We start from the raw sequence: 20,427 nt of genomic DNA, 5'->3' as shown, positions 1-20,427 counted from the left end.
CTTGAATCCACCAGCAGAACCAAAGTTTAAGCCTATTTCAATGCCTACTTTATCCATTCTCCTTCTGGAGCTACTAAATAATGCTGGAGAAAATTAACCCATAGACTGATAGTCTGACCAGTTTCAACAATAACCAGGTCCTGACAGCTGCCTGGAAAATTTTCTAAATATCTCCTATTGTTTTCTTCTTTCAATGTCCACAGTACTTTTTTTTTTTTTTTCAAATTTTCTTTTTTCTCAAGCCTTTGATCTCTTTGTCTCATACTTCATTCAGAATGATTTACAGAGAAAATAGAGGATATCAGATGGAACTTTACTCAAACTCCTCCTGCCACATTTGCACACCTTCCCTTCTCTCAGTTCCTTCCCTCCTGCAGACGTCTCAGCTCTGCCCAAGGCTCTTCCCCCTCCTATGTCCTGGATCCCACCTGCTTACAGTTCCTCTTTAACTTTCTACTATAACCTCTCTTTCTTCTCCAACACTACCACCCTCCCTGCCACAAGGTTTCTCCCCACCAGCATTTATAATACATGCTCATCCTCTACTGTTTTATTAACAACCAGCCAACCTTTCTCCCCATCTGTCTTTCCCCAACTACCATCTTTCTCTTTTCACTCTTACTGACTATAAAGACTGTTCTTTTTTCTCACCTTCTATTTATTTCTCAGCCTAAAGTACTTTGGCTTTTGTTTCTAGAACACCAATGAGTATATGCTCATTAAGATAGTTTGATGCAATAAATCCTTATTTTACTTGCCTCTATTACTGCATTGTAAACTGTTGTCTACTTTGTCTTCTTGAAATCCTACACCTCCCCCAGCCCCCACATTTGGCCTATGGAACATTACTTTAGCCTGATTTTCCCCCTAACCTTCTGGCAATGCCTCTCAGAGTCCTTCCAGAACTACTTTTCTCTGTTTTCCTTTTAATGATGACAGTTTATGCAATTGTGTCTTCAAACTTATAACGACCCAGACAATAGTAATAACAGTCAACATTTATTGAATTCTTACTTGTGTTAAGTGCTGTTATATATGATATTTTAATCTTTGTAAAATCTTATAAGGTAAGTGCTGTCATTATTCCCACCTTACAGAGAAGTTAGAGTCTGAGCCTGGTCTTAGAACTAGCAAGTAGCAAAAACAAGTTCCATACCCAAATACTGAACACAGTCTGTCCCTTAGCCCCTTGGTCTGTGTTCTCACCCTCTTGCTCTTATCCACTCACATGTTTTCACCTGAACATGCTCATGATTCTCCAGTCTAGCTCTTCTTCCCAGACATGTCTCCTGGAGACAAGTCCCATACATACTATGGCCTCCCACTGTGTCGCACAAGCATCTCAAACCCTGCATGTCTCAAACTAAACTCACCATCACATCACTCTCTATCCTTTCAAAATTGCTCTCTCTTGTTTGCCTCATTCAGTGAACAGAGCTACAATTCACTGTTTGCCAGCTCAGAAACCTTGCTTTCCTCTTTGACTCCCCTCAACTCTTCCCTGTCCTAGCAGTTAATTGCCAAATCTTGCTTTCACTTCTTTATGACTTTTGGAGTCCCAATACTTTTTTTCAGTTTCATGGTCCAGATTACTTAAATGAGTAATGTTTCTGCTTCTAGTCTTCTCCCCCTTCCATTTCAATCTGTTCTTCACATTGAAGCTTAAATCAGTTTTCTAAAATGCAAATGTATCATATAAACCCCTACCTTTAATACCTTTAGTTGTTAGTCACTGAAATCTCAACTCTACCTCCATTAAAAGATGCTACTAAGGGCCGGGCGCAGTGGCTCACACCGTAATTCCAGCACTTTGAGAGACCTAGGAGGGTGGATCACCTAAGGTCAGGAGTTCGAGGCCAGCCTGGCCAACATGGTGAAACCCTGTCTCTACTAAAAATACAAAACTTAGCTGGGCATGGTGGCATGTACCTGTAACCCCAACTACTCAGGAGGCTGAGGCAGGAGAATAGTTTGAACCCAGGAGGCAGAGGTTGCAGTGAGCAGTGAACTGAGATTGCACCACTGCACTCCAGCCTGGGAGACAGAGTGAGACTCTGTCTCAAAAAAAAAAAAAAAAAAAAAAAAGCCCATGAGACCCTGTCATCTGCTCTCTACTTAATATTTTTACCTACTTTTCTACAATTACCTTTCTCAAGTTCTATAATTTAGCTATATTGAATTACTGACATTTCTTTAAATATGCTAAAAAATGCTGTTATTGCTCTTGATTCTGACCTTCATCAGACTTTGAGATAATTTTATCCATGTCTAGAATGTTCTTCATTCTTATCTTTACCTCATAAGACCCAGGTTTCAATTACACAGCATCTGTGCTCGGAAGTGTTTCCTATTAACTCAAGCCTGGATTGGATGCCTCTCTGATGTATATTCACAGACTCTGGTGTTTTTCTGTTTCAGCACATAGTATAATGTGTTGTAAGCTCCCGTTTATTGTTTGCTCCATTAAGGTATAAGCAGTATGAGTGTAGAGCTTGTTTTCACCTTTACACCTACAGTGTATGGCACTGTGACTAGCATATATCAAGTGATCAACAAATATTTGTTGAATTAATGAATTAATAACTGTCTAAAGCTGTCATGCTGAAAAAAGGAAGCCATCTGTTATACTTGGCAACCGATAATCTCTGCTAGAACAGCTTCATCAGGGTTGAGCAGGTTAGAAACGAATGGAAAATAGATAAGTAGAGAAAATGTTAAATTTCTCTTTTGAGGAAATTAGATATAAAACAACATAATTCACAAGAGGAATAATAAAGAAATAATACACAGGAATAATCTCTCAAGAGCCATGTAGGGCTTATTGGAAGAAAGTTAAAAATCTTAAGTGAATGATATAAAAGAAGAATTGAACAAATGGTGAGACATAGCATATTTCAGGCCAGAAAAACAGTATGATAAGGTAGAAATATTTTCCTAAATCAGTTTATTGTTTTAATGCAAATTAACCAAATATTCCACTGAGGTTTTACTAACATTTTCTTTTTAAAAAGTATAAAAGTAGCTCATCTTTGTGGAGAAAGAATCAAATGAAGTCTCTCTTTCTCTTACTCTCCCTTTCTTGTATGTGTGTATGTATATATGTGTGTATATTCACACATGAATATATATTTATACCCCCACGCACATATATGCTTTTTTTTACACATATGGCCTCTTTCTTTACATACTCTTCAGCAACTATTTTATTTAACTTAGCAGCATAACTTGGATATCTTTCTGCATCAATACATATGGATCTACCTTATACATTTTTAAACTTCTACAAGGAAAACCTATCATACATACAAAGAAGTTTGGAAATCATCCTTTCCTCATGCTCCTTTCTAATTATAGTCTCCAAAAGGTTACCATCATTGTGACTTTTTTTTTTTTAGCATTGGTTAGTATTGCCCATTTTTGAACTTTATACAGATGGAATAATAATGCAGTGTTATTTTTGTGTCTGGTTTCTTATAGTCAACATTACATTTATGAGAGTCATTTTGTAGTTTGTTTTTTCTCTCCATTGTGATGTTACGTTACATGAATATAATATAACTTATAGATTTCTCTTTTAGTGGATATTTGGGTTGTATCCAGACTGAAAATATAAATAGAGCTGCTGGGAACATTCTTGTACATGCCTTTTTGTGAACATATGCACATGTTTCTGTCGGGCATATACCTAGAAGTAAAATTGCTGGGTGATAGGGCATCTATATATTTAGTTTTAGTAGATACTGCCAAAGAGTTTTCCAATTAATTGTAGTGTAGCAATTCATACTCTCATAGCAGTGTGTGTTCTATATTTTTAAAGACTTAGGGTGTCCCATTATATAAATATATTGTCATTTATTTAATATTGTTTTCCATTTTTTACTAGTGTAATTAACTCTTCAATAAATATATATACTTATGTTTACTCAATGTTTGTCTATAAGTATATTAATGGCATAAAGTGTTAAAAATGACAAAATAATTTTAAAATTCACTTGGAAAAATTAGTTTTACTAAAACAAAATTAGAAAATGACATTTTTAAAAGGATTAATAACATTATTTTATATAGGTTACAATCATTAAAATTATAGCCCTGATACAGAAAATAACCTACACACCAATGAATAAGAAACATTATGTTTCAAACAGGAAATCTGAAATTAAACTGAATTTTTTCTTCTTCTTCTTCTTCTTTTTTTTTTGAGACAGAGTCTTGCTCTGTTGCCCAGACTGGAGTGCAGTGGCACAATCTCAGTTCACTGCAACCTCCATCTCCCTGGTTTAAGTGATTCTCCTGCCTCAGCCTCTCAGATAGCTGGGATTACAGGCGCCCACCACCACATCTGGCTAATAGTTTGTATTTTTAGTAGAGACAGGGTTTCACCAGGTTGGCCAGGCTGGTCTCGATCTCTTGACCTAAAGTGATCCACCCACCTCCGCCTCGCAAAGTGCTGGATTACAGGCATGGGCCATCGCGCCCGGCTAAACTGAATATTGAAAGCAGAGAAAACTTAATGCAGGTAATGAGTTCCACAGGTGAGAAGAGACTGAGAAGCCACCCAAACGTGAACAACAGTAGGCTGCTGCTTTACCTCTAGCTAGAAGAACACAGGGTGAATGTAGAATTCCTAGAGCCCAGAGGCTTGGGTCATCTTGTGGAAGGTAGAATCATGGTGGGCCTGTCCAAGCAGGGACAAGAATCAGAGAAAAAGTGCAACCTCTACCTAAGATATCACCTGAGGCAGAAAGATGGGAGAAATACCTTCACTACTCTCTTCTCCCTACTAGCCCTTCCCATTATAAGCACTAGAAGCTTGTTAATAAGGGAGAGTGGAAATCAGTGTGTATAGGTCTGAGGTAGTGAGGAAAGCTGCAGAGGAGCAAGAAAGGGATACAGTATAGCCTAATAGAATATGTAGTGAAGGTGACATCACAGATCAGAGGAGACAGGAATGACAATAAATGCTGCTGACATCATTGTTATCTACTATGAAAACTATCAAGTTAAATGGATCTACACCCCATACTGTAATTCAGAATAAATTACAGGGGTGTGAAAGAGTTAAGTGTAAACAATTGAAGACTACATAAAACAGAAAATCATGTAGATTTTGTGGAAGAAGAATGATTTACAGCACATAAAAGCGATAGAATAAATCTAAAAAATTTGAGAATTTAAATAGAAAAGCATTGTATGTAAAATAACACCATAAATAAAAGACATATAGTAAGTGGGAATATTATTAGTACACAGATAAAAAGGTTAATACTTTTAATATGGATAGACTCATAAATAAATAGAAAAGCAGGCAAAAATTATCAAGATATTTCATAAAAGAAGATAAACAAAATAACCAGTAAATATAGATAAAATAATATCCAATTCTCCAATAACCAAAGTAATACAAATGTAAATAAATATGTACTTATATGACTATTAAGCTGACAAATATAAAATATTGTTAATAGTACAGTGTGGAAAAATAATGTAAGCTATCACCTAACAGCCATGAAAATTATTTTTAAAGAAATATTTTGTGACAAACAATACTCTTGATATAATAAAGTGAAAACATTAGGATTTAAGCTATATTATACCTCAGCTAAAATCTGATAGAAAATAGACTAGCTCACACATATACATAAATAGAATGAAATACTAGAAAGAATACATAAATTTGTAAAAAAGTTAACCAAAATAGTTATCTCTGGACCATGGCATTGCAGCAACTTTTATCATACATTTCTCCATTTTTCAAATATTCTACAATGAACTTTTAAAATCAGTAAAACACAGTGATGCCAGACATCAGTGAAGTGATGTAAAGAGATAGAGGGGCACACAGTTATGGAAAGATATTTGCAAAGAAGGGAGAGTGTTGCACATGTCTGCAGGCTGAATGGAAAAAAGGGCAATGAAAAGAACCAATTGAGGATTAAAAGGACTAAAAGTTGCTGAAGGCAGGTGTTGCAGTTTGGTTGAGCTCTAGAGCACTGAGGGAAAATTAGACTTGGGTAGGAGGCACGAGAAAAATAGCCTGTGGAAGCATGTATGAAAACCGAACCCCGAGGGAGTTTACACTTTGTGACCTTAATTTTCATTCTGTTTTTCTCAGGCTATATCTGTTGAGAGTGAGAAATGGTGAATTTGCAGAGAATATTGGAAGTTCTGGGTATTTGATGAAGAGAATGAGAGAGAGAGAATTGCTGAGGAAAGTCAAAGGATTAACAGGTTGCCTGAAGGCTTCTTTGATGTTAGACATCTTAAATTTGTAAATGTGGCATCATTCTCTAAAATTGCATGGGGTTTTTCATCAAGAATATGTATTTTTAGGAATAGAGGCACTGAAAGTTTGGAATGCTCTCTCTGAGAATTTGCAGAGTGGGTATAGTTAAAAGACTTTGGTTAAGAATTTGAAGGTGTTTTGGTTACTGTAGCCTTGTAGTATAGTTTGAAGTCAGGTAGCATGATGCCTCCAGCTTTGTTCTTCTGGCTTAGGATTGACTTGGCAATGCGGGCTCTTTTTTGGTTCCATATGAACTTTAAAGTAGATTTTTCCAATTCTGTGAAGAAAGTCATTGGTAGCTTGATGGGGATGCCATTGAATCTATAAATTACCTTGGGCAGTATGGCCATTTTCACGATATTGATTCTTCCTACCCATGAGCATGGAATGTTCTTCCATTTGTTTGTATCCTCTTTAATTTCATTGAGCAGTGGTTTGTAGTTCTCCTTGAAGAGGTCCTTCACGTCCCTTGTAAGGTGGATTCCTAGGTATTTTATTCTCTTTGAAGCAATTGTGAATGGGATTTCACTCATGATTTGGCTGTTTGTCTGTTATTGGTGTATAAGAATGCTTGTGATTTTTGTACATTGATTTTGTATCCTGAGACTTTGCTGAAGTTGCTTATCAGCTTAAGGAGATTTTGGGCTGAGACAATGGGGTTTTCTAGATATACAATCATGTCGTCTGCAAATAAGGACAATTTGACTTCCTCTTTTCCTAATTGAATACCCTTTATTTCCTTCTCCTGCCTAATTGCCCTGGCCAGAACTTCCAACACTATGTTGAATAGGAGTGGTGAGAGAGGGCATCCCTGTCTTGTGCCAGTTTTCAAAGGGAATGCTTCCAGTTTTTGCCCATTCAGTATGATATTGGCTGTGGGTTTGTCATAGATAGCTCTTATCATTTTGAGATACATCCCATCAATACCTAATTTATCGAGAGTTTTTAGCATGAAGCGTTGTTGAATTTTGTCAAAGGCCTTTTCTGCACCTATTGAGATACTCATGTGGTTTTTGTCTTTGGTTCTGTTTATGTGCTGGATTACATTTATTGATTTGCGTATATTGAACCAGCCTTGCAGTGGTACCAAAACAGAGATATAGATCAATGGAACAGAACAGAGCCCTCAGAAATAACGCTGCATGTCTACAACTATCTGATCTTTGACAAACCTGAGAAAAACAAGCAATGGGGAAAGGATTCCCTATGTAATAAATGGTGCTGGGAAAACTGGCTAGCCATATGTAGAAAGCTGAAACTGGATCCCTTCCTTACACCTTATACAAAAATCAATTCAAGATGGATTAAAAACTTAAACGTTAGACCTAAAACCATAGAAACCCTAGAAGAAAACCTAGGCATTACCATTCAGTACATAGGCATGGGCAAGGACTTCATATCTAAAGCACCAAAAGCAATGGCAACAAAAGCCAAAATTGACAAATAGGATCTAATTAAACTAAAGAGCTTCTGCACAGCAAAAGAAACTACCATCAGAGTGAACAGGCAACCCACAAAATGGGAGAAAATTTTCGCAACCTAATCATCTGACAAAGGGCTAATATCCAGAATCTACAATGAACTCAAACAAATTTACAAGAAAAAAACAAACAACCCCATCAAAAAGTGGGCGAAGGACATGAACAGACACTTCTCAAAAGAAGACATTTATGCAGCCAAAAAACACATGAAAAAATGCTCACCATCACTGGCCATCAGAGCAACGCAAATCAAAACCACAATGAGATATCATCTCGCCCCAGTTAGAATGGCAATCATTAAAAAGTCAGGAAACAACAGGTGCTGGAGAGGATGTGGAGAAATAGGAACACTTTTACACTGTTGGTGGGACTGTAAACTAGTTCAACCATTGTGGAAGTCAGTGTGGCGATTCCTCAGGGATCTAGAACTAGAAATACCATTTGACCCAGCCATCCCATTACTGGGTATATACCCAAAGGATTATAAATCATGCTGCTATAAAGACACATGCACACGTATGTTTATTGCGGCACTATTCACAATATCAAAGACTTGGAACCAACCCAAATGTCCAACACTGATAGACTGGATTAAGAAAATGTGGCACATATACACCATGGAATACTATGCAGCCATAAAAATGATGAGTTCATGTCCTTTGTAGGGACATGGATGAAATTGGAAATCATTCTCAGTAAACTATCACAAGAACAAAAAACCAAACACTGCATATTCTCACTCATAGGTGGTAACTGAACAATGAGAACACATGGACACAGGAAGGGGAATATCACACTCTGGGGACTGTTGTGGGGTGTGGGGAGGGGGGAGGGATAGCGCTGGGAGATATACCTAATGTTAGATGACGAGTTAGTGGGTGCAGCGCACCAGCATGTCACATGTATAGATACGTAACTAACCTGCACATTGTGCACATGTACCCTAAAACTTAAAGTATAATAAAAAAAAAGAATGAAAAAATATATAGCAGGCAAATATTAAAAAAAAAAAGAATCTGAAGGTGGAGAGAAACTGAATTCCGCTGGAATTTAGGCTGGACAGAAAAGAAGTGAATTGTTGGATGTTGAGGGATAGTGGGACAGGTCTTTGGAAGTAGATTGTAGTAGTGGAGGGAAAGAGACGTAGGACTATGTTCTTTGCCTTCACCTCGCACTCATAGCCTTTGAATCCAACTTTTGGCATTCACTACACTCTGCCTTGTTTTAGTTGACTGTATTTCCCACCCCCACCCCCCAACTCTTGTAAGTGGCTGCACATTCCTGAGGCACCTACCCCAGTGTTCTGTATTTGGCAGTGATTCAATTACAGTTGTTGGAGGAGTGAAGGAAACCAAATGTGTTGATTTTTAAAATCATGGCAAGTGTTTTTGGTTAACTTTAGAACTACTCTTTTGAAGATTGTGCACTCAAAAGTATTAATTAAATTGGCAACTGTGCCTGCCAGCAACATTAATGTGATACTCTTTGGGGAGGAGCCATTTGAAGGTGTTGCTGGAACTATAGTAAGCTCAGAGTATGAATTTAACTGCACTTAAAGAAGCTCTATCTTTTGGAACTTCCAACTAAGGGTGAAAAAGCCTTGCTTCATAAGCAGGCACAGTTTGTTCTGGATCAACTGTCTGGTAGTTTCAGGGCTGATAACTTTTAATTCTTTTTGCTCAGATAGTAGCCACTCAAGAGGGTGCCAGGGAACCTTCTGCTTCTCCTAAAAGCTTGGCTTCAGAAAGTGAATTTGCTTGATATCGTATCTACAGGGTGTACTCTTCCTAATCCAAAGACTCTCTAGTAAGTTTTCCATAATTAAGGTATAAACTCACAAGATGCCAAGTTCTTATTTTATCGGAGGAGAAAGGACAAGGAATATACTACTCTCTGATCATGACAATGGGTGAAGCTAAAGAGGGAGGAAGAATCCCAGTTCCTCCTTTCAGAAACCTTAACTGTGGTTCTATAAAAGTGGAGGCATACACACGCCCATACACACCCATGCATTCTCGCTCACTTACTCATGCACTCACACAACCGTTTTTCCAATCTTATTCTTTTCAGTTGAATGTTCACATCCTAATCCTAGTATTTAACTTTTAGTGTTTTCAAGGCTCCTTTTTATATATTCACGAATCTAGTAGACCTCATCCCAGTGAACATTCTTAATTATAGTCAATTGCTCTAAATTGGCTTTCTTGAATTTAAATGCATTTGCCATTTCATTTTTCAAGATGAATTTGATTGAATGTCTTGTAGTGATTGATGCAAGCTCATTCAGAATATGTGAATAATAAATTTATTACTCTCTCGAAATAAGTACTAGATCACAAAATCTCTTTGGTTTAATATTTTACTGTTAAAGATTAAATAGTTCTTCTAAATAACTTAGCAACTCTCTCAAACTTAAATTGTTTAGCTCTATGTTTAAGGAAACTATGGAAATTGTTTCAGTTCCCTTGGGTGCAGTCGTGCAATTTAGATTTAGCTGGCCTGCAGATTGTACTCATCTATGTTAATGTTTCTGTAATGAGAATGATCCAACTGTGTCATAACCTTTTAGGTCTTAACCTCCTTCATTTACATAACCTTTTACTTTACATTTACACACGCTTTGCCATTTTAGGATTAATACGTCAGGCTTTTTCTGTTTTTTTCCCACGACCTTTGTTGCTAATAAAAACAATCAGTTGGTTTGCCTTATATATGGGAAAAACATGTTGTTCACAATAGATTGGTCAATATTTGAAAGAAATGTTAGATTTGATAACCAGAGAAGGGAATACATGGATTTTTGCATGACTACCATAATTTTAAGCAGAAAAACTCAATAAACTATTTTTATTCTTAAAAGTGTTGATTAAATTTGATAATATTTGAAATGTACATCATTAAATAAATGGTTTATAAGTGTATTCAGTTCCTTGCTTCAAACAGAACAAGTTATAATTTAAAATAATAAGCCGGGCACGGTGGCTCAAGCCTGTAATCCCAGCACTTTGGGAGGCCGAGGCAGGTAGATCACGAGGTCAAGAGATTGAGACCATCCTGGCTAACACGGTGAAACCCTGTCTCTACTAAAAATACAAAAAATTAGCCGGGCGTGGCGGCGGACGCCTGTAGTCCCAGCTACTCGGGAGGCTGAGGCAGGAGAATGTCGTGAACCTGGGAGGTGGAGCTTGTAGTGAGCCAAGATTGCGCCACTGCACTCCAGCCTGGGAGACAGAGCGAGACTCCATCTCAAAAAAATAAAAAATAAAAAATAAAATAATACTAGTACCTATTACCCTAAAAATATGTGTTAAAAACATATACACATTGGTCTTTTACATTTAAAATTATGTCATTTATGTGCATTTTTATATATCCACATATATTTACAAGTATTGATTACAACAAAATAAAATCTTCAAAGACTTGGACTTGCTTAACTAAACATATAGTTAAGAGGTAAATATGTTTCAAAAATTTAATGGTAGAATTTATTTAAATAGAAAATATAATACATGTGAAATGATTTCATTTTAAAGTAGCCTATTTACATACAGGATATTTTTTCTATTATTAACGATTTTATTCGACTTGTGATACTCTGAAGGAGAATCACAGGGTGCAAAATCTGGGTATCAGGGAGCACCCCTGAGGAAATGTCATTTGAACTGAGTCCCAAAGGGTGAGTAGAAACTGCAAGGTAAAAGGTTTGAGTGCCTCGGGAGGCCTAATATTTTTAGAATAATCTTTGTAATATAAACCTGACCCATAAATCCCTCATACTCTCCCAAAACCTTACAATATTTTCCCAGATCTGTACCATGTCCTGCAAAAGCTGCATCATCTGGCTTCTCCCGATCCCAGCAACTTTATTTCCCACCACCCTCCCTCACTCTCACCCCCCAGCCATGGCCGACTTGTTAAGTTTCACCACCTCACCATTGTCTCACTTCTTACCTTTTAACATGTTGCTCATGTACCTTGGATGACTCTCCCTACCTCCTTTCTCCATCCTGCTCCTCATCATTGGTGAACTCCACTTATCTGCAGATCTTCAGCTTCTTCAGGGAGGTGGTATCTGCATCCCCAGAGGCTGGGTCTTCATTTACAAGTGAAGCATCTGGCACTTCTTCCCCAATCATTCCATTCTCATCATGTTTGTGATTTCTGGTGTCATGGCCATATTCCTGGAAGGTGGACCTTGTGTCCCCAGCATCTAGATTGCTGTTACATTGTAGGGATCAAGCAAATAGGTATTGAATAAATGAACGTATATAAAACTTTAAATCAGTAAATTTTAAAGATAATGCTTTTTCTTAGTCACTATAAGAATTGCTGCTACCTCTTACTGAGCACAAGTGTTAATCAAGCACAGTCCAAGATGCCAAATGTGGTGGATATGAACCTCATATTATTAATGACAAAACTGAGGTTTGGAAGTCCAGCAAATTGCTCCAAGTCAGATTGTGGTTTGCTCTATTATGTTTGATAAAAGCAGTCACTAAATTGTCTCATTATAATCAGGGGAGAGAAAACACTATTTTTTGATGAAAAAGTGTTGATGTAGTTCATCTCAAATTGTAATACTTTTATGTAAATTTTATTTAAAAAATAATTTTTTATATATCATTACACTTATTCTCATTTAAATTATTCAATTCATAAATACTGTCAGTCATGTACCATATATTAAGGAGCAAAGTAAGTGATACATATATATGGTTTTACCCACTAGTGAGGTTACAATTTGTGTAGGGAGAGAGGCTTGGGAAAAGCATCCATGGTTTAGCTGAGGTAACCACAAAATCCTAAGGGTTATAGAGTTGTGCATACTTAACAACTATTTAACTGCTTAAGGCCATGCGTGGTGGCTCATGCCTGTAATCCCAGCACTTTGGGAGGCTGAGGCGGGCGGATCACGAGGTCAGGAGATTGAGACCACCCTGGCTAACACGGTGAAACCCCGTCTCTACTAAAAATACAAACAATTTAGCCCAGCATGGTGGCGTGCGCCTGTAGTCCCAGCTACTCGGGAGGCTGAGGCAGGAGAATGGCGTGAACCCGGGAGGCAGAGCTTACAGTGAGCCGAGATCATGCCACTGCACTCCAGCCTGGTGACAGAACAAGACTGCATCTCAAAAAACAAACAAACACCTGCTTAATATGGCCCACACATTTTTCAAGGCACTAGGCACACACTAGTGAATAAAATAAACAGGATCCTTTGTCTCATGAAAAATATATTCTATAATAAAGACATTAAATCCTATTGGGGAGGTCTCATTAGGCAGGACTTACTAGAGAGGGTGATGCTTTCATTGGCTCATAAAGGATGAGTAAATACTGTCATGTCCTGATGGGGAGTGTCTTAGTATATCTGATCTTAACCAAAAGGCTGAGAAACTATAACAGCATATTAATTAGGATTAGGTTCATCATGGAGTAGTAGAAAACCCCAAGTTATATTGGTCTGACAAGCTAGGAAACTGTCTCTTGCTCCCATAAAAGAAATCTAGGTATAGTTAGTCTAGCATGGGTACTGTACTCAGAGGTAGGAGCCAAGGGTGTTCCCTCCATGTTGTTTCTCCACCATCTTCCATACATGGCTTCCAGCTCAGGCTCTAAGACGGCCACATTATTTCCATTCATCATATCTGCATTCCAGCCAGCAGAAAGGAAAGGGATAGTAGGGAAGAAGAGCATGCCCTCTTTATTTCCAAACATTTACCAAAAGTTGTGTACACTGATTGTGTTTATTTCTGGAAGCAACCTCAAGAGAGGTGGAGAAGTGGGGAAATGATGTGTTTTGCTAAAAACAGGACTTTATTACTGAAGATGTGGAAAATGAATATTGGGTATATATGACAGTGTCTGCTCCATTAACAAAAGCAAGGCCTGGAGGAATGACAGCAAAGGACTCAAAAAAATAACTCCACAAGTTTCATTGTGTGATGTGGTTGAAGTTTTATGTATATAGAACATTATAGAAGGAAATAACTAAACGTGGGTTCATAAAAGCATTTAATTGCCATGCTCAGAAACATTGTCATGCAGGGATATATAATAATTTAAATATCTTTCTTATGTTGTACTTACATATTTTATAATTTACAAGGCTCTTAAAATATATTATCTCTTTTAATATTCAAAATAATCCTGTGGAATAGTAAATATTATCCTTGTTTGGTACATTAAATAATCAAGGTCCAGATATCTGACTCAAGGCCAGTGTCCTTTCCATTGTATCTGAAATAGTTAATATATTCATAGAAATTTAAAGAGGATATTAGTATTTTTTTATTAATCTTAATCCAAGAACAGGAAAGTAATGCAAAGAAAACTATTACACAATAAAAGAGAGCTTCTACAGATTAAAATATAACCATTGAGATAAAAGATAATAATCTCCCAGAAAGTAGACCCAAATGAGAAAGTAATGGAAATGTTAGCAAGGAAATGAGGCATAGGGTTCAAATATGGAATGTTCAACTTTTGGTTAGTAAGAGTCTTAGAAAGAGAACAAAAAATAGTGTGTGCTTGGGGTTAGGATGGGGTGGTGGCGATGGAAGAGGAAGTATTATTAAAGATACGGATATAAGGAAATTATTTAAAACTGAAAAGGACATGAGTCTTCAGATTAAAAGGATCTGGATCCACTAGGTGTCTGAGACTGCAAAAAGATCCCCACAAAGGCATATTCTTGTAACATTTTACAGATCACCAAGGAGAAAAGACACTAAAAACTTCTATAAAAATATTTTTCAAATTTATGAGACAAAATGTTTTATGCTCAGACCATCAACCATATATGATGATTGTTTGAAGACATTTTTAATCATGCAAAATTCAAAATATTTATTCTTCATCAATTTTTCTTTGTGACTAACAGGATATATTAAAGCAAAACAGAAGAGTGCACAAAGGTTATATGGAATTTTGGAAACAGTGTGTCTAACTGGTAAAGAAGTCAAAGAAATCCCATAATTATAGTTTGCATAGTCCTCGATTGAAGGAAATAAATAAGTCGATCTATGGGGTTGGGGGAAAGGCGTGGGGGAAGGAACTCTATGGACAATATGATTAAGAATGAGGAAGAATATGAGTATGATAAAGTTACAAATTCAAGGAACCAAGAAATATAATTAGAAATGTCAGTAAAAAATATGAAGCAAAATAAGAAGTGACACAATTGGAAGTAATTGTTGAATGTTAAAAAATCAACTTGGAATTGATGTTAGAACCAATATTTGTATCAGTTATATAAATACACACACAATTGTAGAAGTTATTTAGTTTCCATGAGACATCTGGCATCTGATGTTGGAGAAGTCTGCAGATAGACAATGGCGAAGGGAAGACGTGTAAAATAGCGGTATAAGCATGCTGGAACTCACGAGTGTGAGCTGAAATCTGCTAGGACAGACTGTCAGTGTGCCAGTCTCACCACCTCCCACTTTGATGATGTGTGTGTTCTGCAGAATAAGCTGTCACCTTTTGTCATGGAGCTAAGCACACACCTGGCATAGAAGAAACTGAAAGAAGAAGAAACAGAAAGACCTAGGAGAAGATGGAGCAGCTGCAGGCTGGGCTTCTGCTCCTACCCAACAATGTGAGCTGCTAAATAAGAAAATATGTGAGAGCTAAAACCTCCTGTTGCCTCTTCCTTGATCTTCTGAGCATACAAACAATATAACCACTTTTTCATTTCTGCCTTCAAAATCTGACACAGAATGTCTCCTGTGGCCCAATCTAATATGAATCATATAGGGAGAGGAATTCCAGAACACATAGGTCAGCCTAGCTCGTAGCATAACGCACTAACACATTACAAAGCCATCACAATCTCTTTTGAGTGACCCTAGGGGTTGTATTTGGTCCACAGAAAAAAGTAATGCAATCTTAATATAGTACTTGGTCCAACTTTAAAGAATATTTACACAATAAGGATAATGTAAATGCTGTTTCTGGGTCATTATATTTAGAGTCAATCTGTGAAAAAGCACAGAAACCCGGGTGGTGATTGCATGAAGGTAAATGTTAACAACCTTGGAAATATAAAAGGAAAAAGTAGGTGGTAGATGGTGGGATGTGGAAAGGACTCTGGTGTGGAAGAAAAGTTGAAGGAAGAGTAAGGAGCCAAATAGCTTAAGTTTTTCTTCTTTTTAATTTTTTTCTTGCCAAAAAAATTCTACCATATCTTAATTTTTAAAGTGTAGAGTTAAGGGATCCTACCTAAAATTCACAGAACAAGAAATAGAGGTTAAAGATATCATTTAAAGTGACAAACATAAGCAATAGGAGAATTTAAGGTAACGATCTAATTATAAACATTAAGAGAAGAAAGTAAAGGTGGAAAAAAGAATAAACATGATAAATCTGTTAAATCAATAATCTAAGGTATATAGAAGTATATTATTCAGAGTTATTAAAACAGAATGGTTAAGAGGTTGTTTGGGGGAATAGATGTGAGTTAGAGAACAAAGTAGAGGGATACTGTTGCTTTTCATCATAAGATTTTTGTAATATTTGATTAATGCATTATTAGAGTTCTCCTGAGAGACATAAAGAGAGGATATAGATAGATTATATATATATAGACGTAAGAGGGAACTTGTTACGAGAACTGGCTCACATGATTATGGAGGCTGAGAAGTCCCATGAGATACCATTCACAAGTTTGAGAGCTAGAAAACCTGGTGCACTGGGCCCTGCTCCGATGTCCAAGGGCAGAAAAAGATGGATGTGACAACTCAAGAAGAGAGAGATAATTTGCCCTTCCTTTGGCTTTTTGTTCCATTTGAACTCTCAACTGATTGGATGATTCCAGCTCACACTGGTGAGTCCACTGATTAAAAGGCTAATCTTTTTTTTCTGAAAAGCATATATATGCACCCAGAAATATTGTTTTACGAACTATCTGGGCATCCCATAACTCAATCAAGTTGACACATCAAGTTATCCATCACAACTATTTAGAATAAGCATACATTACTTTGTATGCAATAATTTTTTTAGAGGAGAGAAAATAGAAGAGGTCAGAGGATAGAGGGTCTTCCTTGGTCAAATTCTTCATTAAAGGGACAAATGTGAGAACGAAGAAAAGAAGGTGAAGTGCATTTAGACCTTTAAGATGAATATTATATAATAGCTATTAATTTTTTAACAAATTTAAATAATAGAAACATTATCTGCGCTGTAACTTCAGAAATGATGCTGATCACTGCTCTACAATGGTGGTAGAAATAGCTGTCAAACCACTCCTTTCTTCACTAGGAAAGAATAAATGAATTTGATAAAAACCTGTGGTAAAATCCATTGATTATGATTTTATAAATATGAAACCCTAATACATTTTATTACATTACTGTGTGAATATAATAAACTATATTAATATTTAAAATGATATTATCATTGTAATAAAATAATGAAATATAATAAATAATATAATAAAAGTATATAATATTATGTGAAACTAGAAAAATTTAGCCATAAAACCAGAAACTAGAATGAGAAAAAATTAATGTCTAAATATTTGCATGCTTGGCATTTTGCAAAATAAACCAAATTTTAAAAAGAAAAATTTTTGTCATTATAATGTCATAATGTTTTATCATATTCACAATAGATATTAAATATTCTTCTGAATATACTATTAATACTTAAAACAAATTATATGGATATTAGTTGGTTATAATATTTAGAATTATAGTTTTACCTTCCCATTTGTAATTCCTTATAATTATGTTCAAGAGCATTGGTCATCATTTTGCAGATTCTAACTGTTCTAATTATTTTTTCCAATTATTAGTTACTATATATTTTCTGGACTAATTATATTACTAAAATACAGAAGAACTGGGTAAATTTTATTCACATTGATACTAGTGTATTTTAAACCTTGCCTATTTCCTATCTTTACATATTTTCCTTTGATTAAACATCTCTGAATTATTCTCAAGTGCATTACTATTAATTTCAACAAGTTAGTTTAAATCATTTATTCTGCTGAAATGCTATATTACATAACTAATTTTGCAAATCTGGTAGTGATTTAAACTAATTTGTCTTCCAGAAACTATGGTAGAATAATTATGCTTTGATCTTGTAAATTAGCCAAATGGAGAATTGTTTATAATATAATTTAAATGAAAACTGCCATTACATTAAATAGTGTTTCTTGTCTCATTGCTTAATTGACCTCAGTTTGTGTGTTGTTCATGGGTAAACAGTGCAACTGGATCCACTGGAGTTAACAGAGAAACACCTTTTTCCTCACAATGTTTTCATTGCCTAGGAAATAATAAAATCAAATCAACCTATTTTTAACACAAATTTCAAGGTTTAATTTAAGACTTTATAAGGTAGAGTTTTAAGATGTATCTTTATGGTGATGATGATGATGATTTCAGTGAAAAGTAAACATGTTAACACTGCCTCTTATTTTGGGATCTGTCTGAGCAGCCTCATGGCTCTCGGATTTTATCAGTATCAGTGACCATCAGACTCATATATGTTAACTAGCCATGAACCTTGGTTCCAATCCTGGGCCCTTTTATTCCCTGGAACTCTTCCATCCTTAAAACTATCAACTCTTAATATTCCATCCTCTGACCAACTTCATATTCATTTAAATCTTTTCACTTCTTTAGTTCTGCTTAAACAAGGCCTTCCCTTCATCAAGACCTTGGCGTTCTTAACCTTTTTATTTTCCTTAAACCAATTTATTCAATAAAATTACAATTTATTGTACACTTAGATTGCCCAAGTGCTTTACATGAATTGTCTGATTTAAGCCATTTGATGTGAAGTAGGAATTATTATCCCATTTCACATCTGTGGAAATTGAAGCATAGAGAGGTTAAATAAATTGTTCAAGAGAAGTGGAGGACATAATTTAAATTCAGGTCTAGTTTCTTCATAGCGTATGCTATATAGCTCTTATGCTTTTATTACTTTCCATATTCAATCTTGCCCATATCTCATTTCAACCACTTTCTCTTTCTCTGTCTTTTCTTTTTGCCACTGCTCTAAATTCCTTTATTATACAGTTTTGACAGCCACTGACATTTAAAAAGCATCCAATTCCATTACCTAAGCCATCCACCTTCTCTGTTCCTCAACCTGAGTTGCCAAGCACTGCTGGAGGAATGGCATGTTCATGAGTATTGATGCCATATCCATTCATTGTGTCTAGTTCCTGCTGATCTCCAACACTGCCTAGCTATGTGTCCTTTATCAGCTCCCTTCTCAATTCTAAACTGAATTTTCTCAAACTTCCTGCTGCACCATTACCTACTAAATCAGCTAACCCAAAGGATTGGATTGTCAATTCAACTCACATAAATGAGAGACCTTCTTGTATTAATTTGAAGAATAAAAGCGATCAAGAAGTACAGATGAAGTATGGAGAGGTCTGAGACATCTGCATGGCTCTCAAAGTTCATTGTTCCTGCATTAGACATGCACAGCGCGTGGTTCAGAGTAATGGATAAGGTCTACAAAGAAGTACTCATGGGTTATTACTTTACATAGCAGGGAACATTTAGGTTACACCATATCTCCATTTTATACCTCAAATTAGTCACCTAACTTGCATGACATTTTCCAGAGTGCCATGCCCCATAAATTCATAGAACCTAGATTTGTTTGTCATAAGCAAACCTAAATGAGGAATATCCTCCTAAGAGAATTCCATAAATAAGAGCGTTCCTTCTAGTAAATATCATCAGTCTATTTACAAGGAGTTCAGCTATCAACATGTCTAAAAGAATCATCAGAACTCTTTTCTTCTCCAAAAGGTTCCTCTGACCTATCTACAAACACACACAAACCATCTGCTTTAACTCCTTCCTCCAACTCATTTTTAGCCAAGATCCCTACTTTCATTTTATAAAAAAAATTAAAGCATCTCAGATAAGAAAGTCCAACTTCCTTTTTCCAGTAATACACATTGTTAGACATTCACTCTACCCTCTTTCCTTTAGCCTGAGTGGAAAACTATATTTTGTTCAAAGTTGATTTCTGTTTCAATGATCTGTTTCTCCTTGCTTTTTCTCTCTTCAGAGACTCTGGATATTTTATTAACCAAATGCAACTTTACCTAATTGCATTCTTAATCAGCGAAAACTTCTTAGTAATAGTTTATCTATTACTTCTTCAATGCTGGCTGTGTGACAGGCATTTTTCTAATATTAACTCATTTACTATCATAACAACTGAATGAAGTAAATGCTGTTAGTATTGCCGACTGATATATGGGGACTATGAGTATCAGAGAGGTTAAGTAACTTTCTTTTCCCTTCTCTTCTCTTCTCTTCTTTTCTTTTCTTTCTTTTTTGAGAAGGAGTTTTGCTCTTGTTGCCCAGGCTGGAGTACAACGGCGCGATCTCAGCTCACAGCAACCTCTGCCTCCTGGGTTCAAGCGATTCTCCCACCTCAGCCTCCCGCATAGCTGGGATTACAGGCATGTGCCACAATGCCAGGCTAATTTTTTTGTAGAGACGGTGTTTCTCCATGTTGGTCAGGCTGGTCTCAAACTCCCAACTTCAGGTGATCTGCCCGCCTCAGCCTCCCAAAGTTCTGGGATTAACAAGTGTGAGCCACCGCGCCCGGCCTGAGGTTAAGTAACTTTTTCAAAATCATACAGCTAGTAAGTGATGACTC

At 36.3% G+C, this 20,427-nt stretch overlaps 1 long non-coding RNA gene across 1 annotated transcript in view; it reads right to left on the bottom strand.

The window, feature by feature from the left end:
• The window catches only part of LOC107973853 (uncharacterized), a 221,501-nt gene that overhangs the window by 71,882 nt on the left and 129,192 nt on the right, over nucleotides 1-20,427 (bottom strand). Inside the window, exon 3 of the long non-coding RNA XR_001716344.4 lies at nucleotides 11,722-11,988. This is a non-coding gene — a long non-coding RNA (uncharacterized LOC107973853). The remainder of the gene's footprint in view (nucleotides 1-11,721; nucleotides 11,989-20,427) is intronic.

Source organism: Pan troglodytes, chromosome 13 (genome assembly GCF_028858775.2).
Source record: "Pan troglodytes isolate AG18354 chromosome 13, NHGRI_mPanTro3-v2.0_pri, whole genome shotgun sequence".
Lineage (NCBI taxonomy): Eukaryota > Metazoa > Chordata > Mammalia > Primates > Hominidae > Pan > Pan troglodytes.
Note: the sequence above shows the minus strand (reverse complement) of the source record. Positions and strands in the feature narration are given on the sequence as shown.